Below are 9,691 nucleotides of genomic sequence, written 5' to 3' on the forward strand. Positions count from 1 at the left end.
AAAAACCTCTCATGTTTAGCTGTTTTCCACTTTTTCTTTTGTCATTTTAGCTTTTTTGGCCAGGATGAAGGGAGCATCTGCCATCAAACAAGAAGACAGCTGCATGTAACTACGACGGTGTTTGCTACTTCACCTTACATGCATTAATGTAATAACGTGGTTAGCCTACTCAACGTAAATTACACACGAACAACATTAAGCTCCTCGCCCAGAGAAGAACGGCTGCTGCTGCATCATCATCCGTCATCATTTCCGCTACACTGGCAGGGCTAGGGGCCAGGACTCTCGTCTTCGGGTTCTTGGGGGATGTTGCTAACTCCGGGTCTGATAACAGGCACCACAGCCGCAGTAGATGTGCTTGGTGTGAGGTCTTGCAGCAAGCTATCAAATATGGTGCATTTCTCGGCTTTTAAAAAAACGCTATGCGTCGCCAGGTTCGTCGTCAGATTCGAGATGTTACCTCCTTTGCACAGTATCACCTTAAAGCACTTGTTGCAGGCTGCTGAGTTTGCATCTTTTGCTGTGAAATACAGCCAGACTTTGACCGCTTCGCCTTGGGCATTTTTAATCTGTAGCTCTGCTCTAAAAGAACGTACGTACCTGGGCCCGCCTACTATCCTCGGAAAGGTAAAATGATTGGCTAGAATCCAAAGTGTATGATATCTCAGGGGAAAAAAAGCACCGAAATAAAGCACCGAAATGTGCGCTGCTTTTCGGTCTGTTTACTACCGTTTATGTCAGAACCAGTACCATAACGGCACCGGATACCGGTACCCATCCCTAGTTGTCACATGACATTTGTGGACCCCGGTATTTTTTTAGTTGGACAATTTATCAGTAAAGTTTCAATCTCTGACATTACCCCTAGACTAGACCGGCTGCACCACACAGACACTGCAAACCTCATCTCTGAAGAAAAACCACAAGAACAACATCCAAAAGAAAGAAAACATACCTTAGAAACATGCCGGGTTAGAGGAGACGGCAGCACTGCAGAGGTGAGGACAGGCATCTGTTTGAAATAGACAAAACAGTAAACATAGTCATACAGACTCAGAGACGCTTTCCATCCAATCTGTCTAAGTTTGAGCTGTTTTACAGTGAAGAATGGGCAAATAATTCAGTCTCTAGATGTGCAAAGCTGGTAGAGACGTACTCCAAAAGACCTGCAGGTGTAACTGGAGCAAAATGTGGCTCTATGAAGAGCAGGGGGTGAATAGAAAAGAATGACACACTTTTCCAAATTTCATTTGCTTAGAATTTTGACAACCATGTATTATTTTCATGCCACTTCACAATTATGTGCTACTTTGTGTTAATCTACCATTGAAACTGTCAATAAAAACATCTTTTGTTTGTGGTTGTAAGGTGACAAAATGTGCACAAGTTCAAGGACTATGAATGCTATTTCAAGGGACTGTAATGTTAAATCACCCCCCATGCACACATCAGTGCACATGCATGTACACATATGCAGAGTTACATTATCAAAGAAGCTAAAAAAACAAGCTCTGCTTTAACTTTTAACTAAAAAAAAGACTGCAAACTTTAGGAACAATATGGAATGAGTGATAATGTCATCATTCCATGAATTGAAAAAATTTGTTTCACCTTAAATCTTTTTTTCTTTTCTTAATTGCAAAAACTGTAAATTTGGCTCAAGGGGACCTGAAAGCCAGGAGACAATTTATTGACTTTGCCCACAATCTTATGAAGAAAAAGATTTCCATTAAATATTAATAGAGCAAAATCTCTCTCTCTTAAGTATTTGCACCTAACCACGTCCTAACCTAGCAGTCATATACAGCTATTAATTAATCCTGCATTTTTTTTGTCAAAGACATTTCTCACCATGAAATTACCCGATTCAAAACATGAACACTGTTAGCCTTTGCAGTAATTTCCATAGCTTAGTACTGCAAAATCAACAGTAAAAAACTCTAAAGGATGTTAGCAGTTTAGTACTGTAATTTGCATGTAATTGTGGGAAAATTCCATGAGATTACACTATTTTTACGGTAACTCACCGTACTCATGGAAACAGCTGTAAAATACAGCAAATGTAACAATTGGTGATGTTACTGAGATTATACTATTACACCATCTGGATTTCTGTTGTTTTCTACTGTAGATCTAAGAGTAATTACTTAAATCCTCATTCAGTTGTTTTTATTTGTTTGCTTCTTTTTTCTTGCTTTGTTTGTTGGGTTTTTTCCTTCCTGGTCTGAGGGATAGGGGTTCTAAGTGTTGTGGGTAGGGGATAAACTGCTGGAAGCAACTATAAGACATGTGAGTGTGTCATTAATCTGTATTCTGATATTTCAGTTTTAACAGTCACTGTGAAACTTGCTTGTTTGGCGTTTGACAATTCTGCGTGTATTTGCTTTTCTTTGTTGCTTCAACTCAATAAAAATATCTTTGAGAAAAAAAAATCCTCATTCAGAGTGTATTACTATAAAATGTGATTCACTGTGAAAGCAGTATAACATATAAACTACAATATACAGCATAATTTTTAACTTAAGGAGTAAGTTGCAGCCACACTAAAATTTAATTCCTTGAACTGAATGGAACCTCATATATTAATAAATGCATTTGTTTAGTCAAACAATGTGAAACATTAGTAATACTATTAATTAATAGTATACTTGTAAGGTTAGTATTGTGATAGAGTCGAGTATATTTAATTATACTCTTGTAGACATTATGACATTATGCTAGTACAATTATGGTGAACAAAAAGTACATCTAAAAGTTAATTTCAAGAATACTGTTATGTACTAAAACGGGGGCCAATATAGTCCCAAGAAGCATTATTAGTATACGTACTAGGTAAGATATACTTGGGAAATATAATTGAAGTATACTTATTTTTGTATGGCCAGCAACAAAAACTAATGGCTACATTTAGAGTAATGTTTAAAAATGACTTCATTTAGCAGGATGTTGCTTTTTTTCTCTTCTTATTCTTTCTTATACTGGACCTTCATTTGTTTTGTATAAGGTGGTACTTTTTAAGACACCTCTGCCTAACTACAGTGAACTGACCTAATAATATGCTCTGGTCGTCATTTTACACAAGGTGTCACATCCATGAAACCTACACCACTAACCAGCATCAGTCCTACAACTTCACTCTCAAAATTAATAAATTCTGGGACAAGCAGAAACTGTATTTTTAGCGGTGCATTTTGTTGCAGGCCAGACTGCTATTAAATGCTCTCCTAAAGAAATAATTCCTTTGTAGCACCACTTCGTCTTGGTTCAGAAGAGATGTCCTGATATACGTGATTGTTAGGTATTTTAGTACCATGGGAGCATTTACTGGATATTGTTTTATAGTGACATTATGCAGGAAAACTCTGTCATTCAATAAGGCCCCTTTGTTTTAGTTATTTTTCTCTTTGACCCAAGAATTGATGTGTGAGAATCACAGGCTGGTACAAGGTTGAAATACCACAGAGATCACTCCCTCAGCTACATTAGTTTCTTAATCTTTTAGGAGACGCCTGTTGAAGGCCAGATGGTTTGTTTCAGAATTCACTAATGAAAGAACTCTTTATTTCGTGCCTTGAAAATATGTCGCTGAGATAATCACAATTGTAGCTGAACTGATACACTATACAAAGGATGCTTCTTCACCCAAGGGCAGAAAGACGCTCCCTTATCTTGGTCTGTACTGGTTTAAACTGAGAATCTGCTGACTCATGAATTTGTCCCTCTATATAAACTGTTGTACTTGTGAATAAAGTTGAGTCAATTTGGGAAGACAACCTGAAGCAGTCTCTGTTTTCTTGTTCTCCCAAGCTGCTCCCGAGCTCGTACTAACACGCTGAATGGCATGCTTGAATATTACTTGAGAATATATTTGACTGTGTTACAGACTAAGGTACATTCTCTGCTGATAGACGTCCACGCCTCGGAGGAAGCCGATCCACGGATTAGGCCCTGGAAGCCGTTTCTTTCAATTTTGGTGTCAGAAGTGGGATCCTGACGAAGGTAGGCACTCGTCTTTTATTTTATAAGACTGTGTTATGCCTTTCTCAGTGATCCACATAGAAACGGGATACGCTGACGAGGCCTTCTTCAGTGGCCCACATAGTAACAAGTGGGATACGCTGAGGAGCCTTCTTTAGTGGCCCACATAGAAACACAGGAAGTTGCCTGTTGTTTTGTAAATTAAAGCAGAAAGGACACAGGAAGTTGCCTGTTGTCATAAACTAAGAAGTTGCTCACCAGCAGAAAGGACACAGGAAGTTGCCTGGGGTCATAAAACGAGAAGTTGCTCGTTAAAAAGTGAGAAGTTGCTCACTAAAAAGATAAAATTGCTAGCAAAAAATCAAGTAACCTCAGGTGTGCCACAGCAAAATAAAAACTAACTTAAATCCTTCAAGCGTCTAAACCCCTCTGGAAATCACTGACCATGGGTCAGAATAATTCAAAGACCTTAGACGGGTCCGATAAAAAATCAAAATTAACTGTAAAACCAGATACCACCACTTGGGTGGGCCTGATTATAGATATATATTATGTCAACGAATTCCAGGTGTGACTGAATCTCAGCTTATTGAAGAAGTAGAGGAACTAGACCCTAAAGATGACCAAGCAGCCAACACCACCTCGTTTTTGTGGATAAACGATGACAAAATCACAGCCTTTTTTCAAAATCTAAAGAAATTTCTGCTCACAATGTCTAGAGATAAAATCAAACGTTTCACACACTGCTGGACTAATGAGGCATGCACGCCTGAAGGAGGAAATGATCAGATTTTCATAACAACATTCTTAAACAATATTCATCCAGAATGTTCACAACTATTGAAGCTGACTGCCACTGATAATCTCTATGACATGAAGATAAAGAACTTTATCACACTTGTCAAAACAAAAGCTGGTGCAGATCTTTTCCCCAACAGCACGAAGGCTAAAAGTGTTAAGATGATGTTGAATTTTGATGTTGAAGGCTCAGAGGAAAGTGAAAAAATGATGTATGCAGGGGCCCCGCCCCCTCAACAAGCGCAGCAGGGAGATTTCAGAAGGAGAGATAGGAGTGGAGACGCATGTTTTTATTGTGGAAAAATAGGACACTGGAGGAGGGAATGCAAATCAGCAGCACGTAGGTCTCAACCACAAAACACAGGACCAGCTCCTGCCACTAGGCGTCAGCAGAGCTCTTCCAGACAAGGTAACTGGCAACGCAGACAGGAATCACATCAAAATAATGGCCCTTTTGCACTTAGGCAGCAACCTTATAATCCACATTTTAATCCCCACCCATATGATAACGAAAGACTGGACCGACAATAGGGAGGCCCAGGTGAAGACGAGGGACAGTGTGAAGCACTACACACGATGCTGCATTTGCAATTGTCCCGTAACACAGAAAGCTTGCCCACGTTAGATATAGAAATAGGTGAAAAGATTTATTCCTTTTTAGTTGACAGTGGAGCCACTAAAAGTTCACTGTCTGGAAAATTCTATAGTGGGCCTGTTTCCTCTGTGTGCATCAACACCATGGGAATAAACGGAACTCTAGTGCAATGCCCCAAAACTCATTCTCTAAAAACACGCTGGGGCCCAAAACCAGACGAAATTACATATCATCCATTCATAATTCTTCCAAACTCGCCTGTGAATCTATTAGGCAGAGATTTAATGGCAAAAATGAACTTGTGTATTTCATTTAACACAAAGGGTGAAATGTTTGCAGACACTGATAACAGCTATGTTTTCTCTGCCCTATGCACCGACACCATGGAGAAGGAACAGCCTCTGTGTCAGCTGGACGCCTCAGCAGAGAATGAACTCAATATCCATCTGACTGGTACCCCACGTCACACACTGTGCCAAACACGTGTACAGACACCACTACCAGGTAACCCCATGCCTGGAAGCCACATATTTGTTTCTCTCACACTGTTCAACAACATGATAACTGCTCACACCAGTGAAGGCCAAACAGTGGTTTTGTCGCATAACTCAGACATAGGCTATGACATTACTGCACCATGTCGACACATAGATCTAACCTACCCCATACACTGTACTATCTTTGCTGTCACATTGCCAGCTGAATATCAAAACATGACATTATGGTCAAGAGGTGAGAATGATGTAGGATTTATCGACTGTACACCTTATCATGCTCAGCTGAAAAACAACAAGCCGGTATATGTCAAGCAATATCCCATTTCCGCTGAAAAAGCCGCAGCCTTAGACATCATCATAGGAGATTTATTGACAGCTGGAGTAATAAAGCCCACAGTATCTCCATATAACACTCCTGTCAATCCTGTGCCAAAGCCTAACAAACCTGGCGTATGGCGTTTCACACAAGACTTAAGGCAAATTAATGCAGTCATTATGCCTCTGCCACCTCTTGTCCCAGATGTTCCCAGCATACTGACATCTATTCCAGCAACAGCCACACATTTTACTGTGGTGGATTTGTGCTCCGCCTTTTTCTCAGTACCTGTGCATGAGGACACACAGCCGATATTTGCTTTTACACATAGAGATAAGCAGTACACATGGACTCGCTTACCCCAAGGCATGTTAGACAGCCCTGCGGCTTTCTCAATGGTGGTACGTGCTACCCTGGACGGCTTCATTCCTCCAGAGGGCTGTACCTTGATCCAGTACGTGGATGATCTCCTCCTCTGTGCTGAAAGTGAAAAACTATGTCAAACTGCCACACATATGCTACTCCAGCACCTCCAACAGACTGGCCACAAAGCATCAGCAAAGAAAATGCAGTACTGTCAGACTTCTGTTCAATATTTGGGATTTACACTGTCTCACGGACAACGTTCCATGACTACAGACAGGGTCAAAGCTGTGACCTCTGTCCCTAAGCCCACTACACAGAAGGAAATGCTGTCTTTCCTAGGCATGGTGAACTATTGCAGACAGTGGATACCAGACTGTTCTTTTCATGACCACATTCTGCGTGAATGCTGCAAAAAAGACAAGCCTCCTCGAATACTGTGGTCAACAGAAATGACTGCCTCTTTCAATGCATTACAGGGAGCGCTGACCTCTGCCCCTTGTTTGGGTCTGCCTGACTACCACTTACCGTTCCACCTGTACGTCACAGAGAACGGCACAACCTGTGCAGGCGTATTGGCCCAAGAGCATGGCTGTGGCTACTGTCCAGTAGCCTTCTACTCAAAGGTGCTGCCAGCAGTAGTTCAGGGGATGCCGGCCTGCCTGAGAGCAGTAGCAGCTTGCTCTATCATGATAAGGGACTGCGAGAAGCTCACACTCTCACATGACACTATTCTACACACCAATCACCAGGTCACGACCATTCTAGCAAACATAACTACACAACACATGACCGCACAACGTCGCTCAGGTTATGAAGCTACACTGACTTCAACAGCAAATCTCACTATAAAAGCAAGCAGCACACCCAATTCGCCAGCACACTTACTCATTCGTATGCTGTGTTCCTCTGACCGACAGGATGGTTCAGACGACCCTGACGATCATGATTGTATGACACGTATACAGGAATCCACAGCACCACGCCCAGACTTAGAGCAGACACCAATACCAGACTCAGTCATTGTTTATGTGGACGGGTCCTGTTCAAAACCAAATGACAACTCATTTCTTTGTGGCTATTCGGTGGTGACATTGCCTGACATCATACTAGAGGCTCACTCATTACCATTTCACTCAGCACAAAAAGCAGAGCTCATGGCTTTAATACGCACCTGTGAGTTACATGTGGATAAGCGGGTAACAATTTACACTGATAGCCGTTATGCATTCGGTGTGGTGCATGACTTTGGCACATTGTGGAGACAGAGAGGCTTCACATCTGCTGATGGAAAATCGATCGCTAATTCTGATCTTGTTCAAAGACTTTTGCAGGCTATACAGCTGCCATCGGCAATTGCAGTTGTTAAAACGAAGGGGCACAGCACGGCTGACACAGACGAAGCAGTGGGAAATGCTCTTGCAGACGTAACCGCGAAAGCAGCTGCTGCCTCACAGCAACCACCCAGAAAGGAAGTATTATCTTTGCCTTTACAGCTGCCACTTGTCGCACTCCCAGACTATTTAGAAACAAATGTTGACCTAAAATTCATACAAGAGCAAGCCTCTGCCTTAGATTACACTTACTGGGAAAGTAATGATTGTACCTTAGATAACAGAGACGGCTTATACAAAAACCTTGAGGGTTTGATTGCCCTCCCATCTTCACTACTGCCAATCCTTGTCCGCCATTTTCACGGTGTGAGTCATGTCGGACAAAGAGGGGTAATAGGAGCAATAAAATCAAGATTTGTAATCGAGAAAACATCACACGCAGTAAAACGCATATTAGCAACCTGTCTAACATGTGCACGAACTAATGTAGGTAGCTCAAAAGCAAAACATCAGCATTTACCACAACCAGATTTCCCATTTCATACATTACAAATTGATTTTACACACATGCCAGCACAAGGAAGCATCAAGTACTTACTGGTAATAGTGGACCAATTTAGTAAATGGGTAGAAGCTTATCCAACATCAAAAGAAACTGCAGAAGTAGTCTGTCAAAAGTTGTGCAATGAAATAATACCCAGATTTGGAATACCTCACCAAATTAACAGTGATAGAGGACCTTCATTCACATCAGAAGTAATTCAAAAGTGTGCTAAAACTCTAGGAATAGACTGGAAATATCATGTGCCATACCATCCTCAGAGTTCAGGAGTTGTAGAAAGAATGAATAGGACCATAAAAAATCGCCTGACTAAAGCAATGATAGAAACAGGAATGACCTGGATCAAACTACTTCCTCAAATCCTCTGCGAGATTAGAATGACTCCATCCGCAGCAACCAAATTATCTCCATTTGAAATAATCATGGGAAGACCGTTTCCAACACCATGGTCAGCCTCCAGAGGGGCACCGCTATTGGAAGGGGACATAGACACTGCATTGTCTGACTATGTTCATAACCTGGTAGAAACACTGAATAATAACTATCAGAAAGTTTGTCTCTCTCAGCCTCTCCCTTCCACAGATCCAACCCATCCGTGGAAACCAGGAGATGCGGTGTTGGTGAAGTCGCTAAAACCAAGGGCACTCAGGGAGGCCGCGTGTTCCAGCCCCCAGACTGTACTTGCAGTGACGAGAACCAGCATCCTAACAGACGGACAACCTCAGTGGATTCATGCCAGCAGGGTTAAGACCAGCCCCACCAAACCACCTAAGGCGTCGGATCAAGTAGATGACGACTCAGGCGAGCCAGCGCCCGGATTCAATACACCTACACACGCACAATCACTGATTAACACACAACGCCTGAAAGAGCCAAGACTCAGAAAGCCCTTTGATCCCCCACCTGAACAACAACAAGGTACTCGAACATCCAGCAGGAACAGAAAGCCTAGAGTACCACACAATGTCTAACCTGATAAAGATAGACTCGTTTCATCCTGATAATGGAAAAAATGAAATGCCCATTGTCATCACACGACGCTTAGGTCTCTCGAACCTGGGACCAGGCCAGGAGACGACTGAAGAACTGTGTTTTTTTATATATTTAGATTATTAATCATATCTACTGCATTAACCTTAGGATTTTTATTTACTATTTTGTATTGTAAACTGCAACCCTGTTCACATTTCTACAAGCCACATTTTGCTGACAATACCTCATGCTCCACTTGGCAAGACACCCACCTAG

The 9,691-nt window shown here is 41.8% G+C and overlaps 1 long non-coding RNA gene across 1 annotated transcript; it reads left to right on the forward strand.

The window, feature by feature from the left end:
• Positions 1-2,816: 2,816 nt before the first annotated feature.
• LOC146708679 (uncharacterized) lies at positions 2,817-7,997 on the forward strand. The gene is made up of 2 exons (XR_014920328.1): positions 2,817-5,875; positions 7,872-7,997. It is a non-coding gene; the product is annotated as an uncharacterized LOC146708679 (long non-coding RNA).
• The last annotated feature ends 1,694 nt before the right edge of the window (positions 7,998-9,691 follow it).

This window comes from Copadichromis virginalis, linkage group LG5 (genome assembly GCF_057382275.1).
Source record: "Copadichromis virginalis isolate Kocher_CV1m ecotype Utaka linkage group LG5, C_Virginalis_male_GT1.1, whole genome shotgun sequence".
Classification (NCBI taxonomy): Eukaryota; Metazoa; Chordata; class Actinopteri; order Cichliformes; family Cichlidae; genus Copadichromis; species Copadichromis virginalis.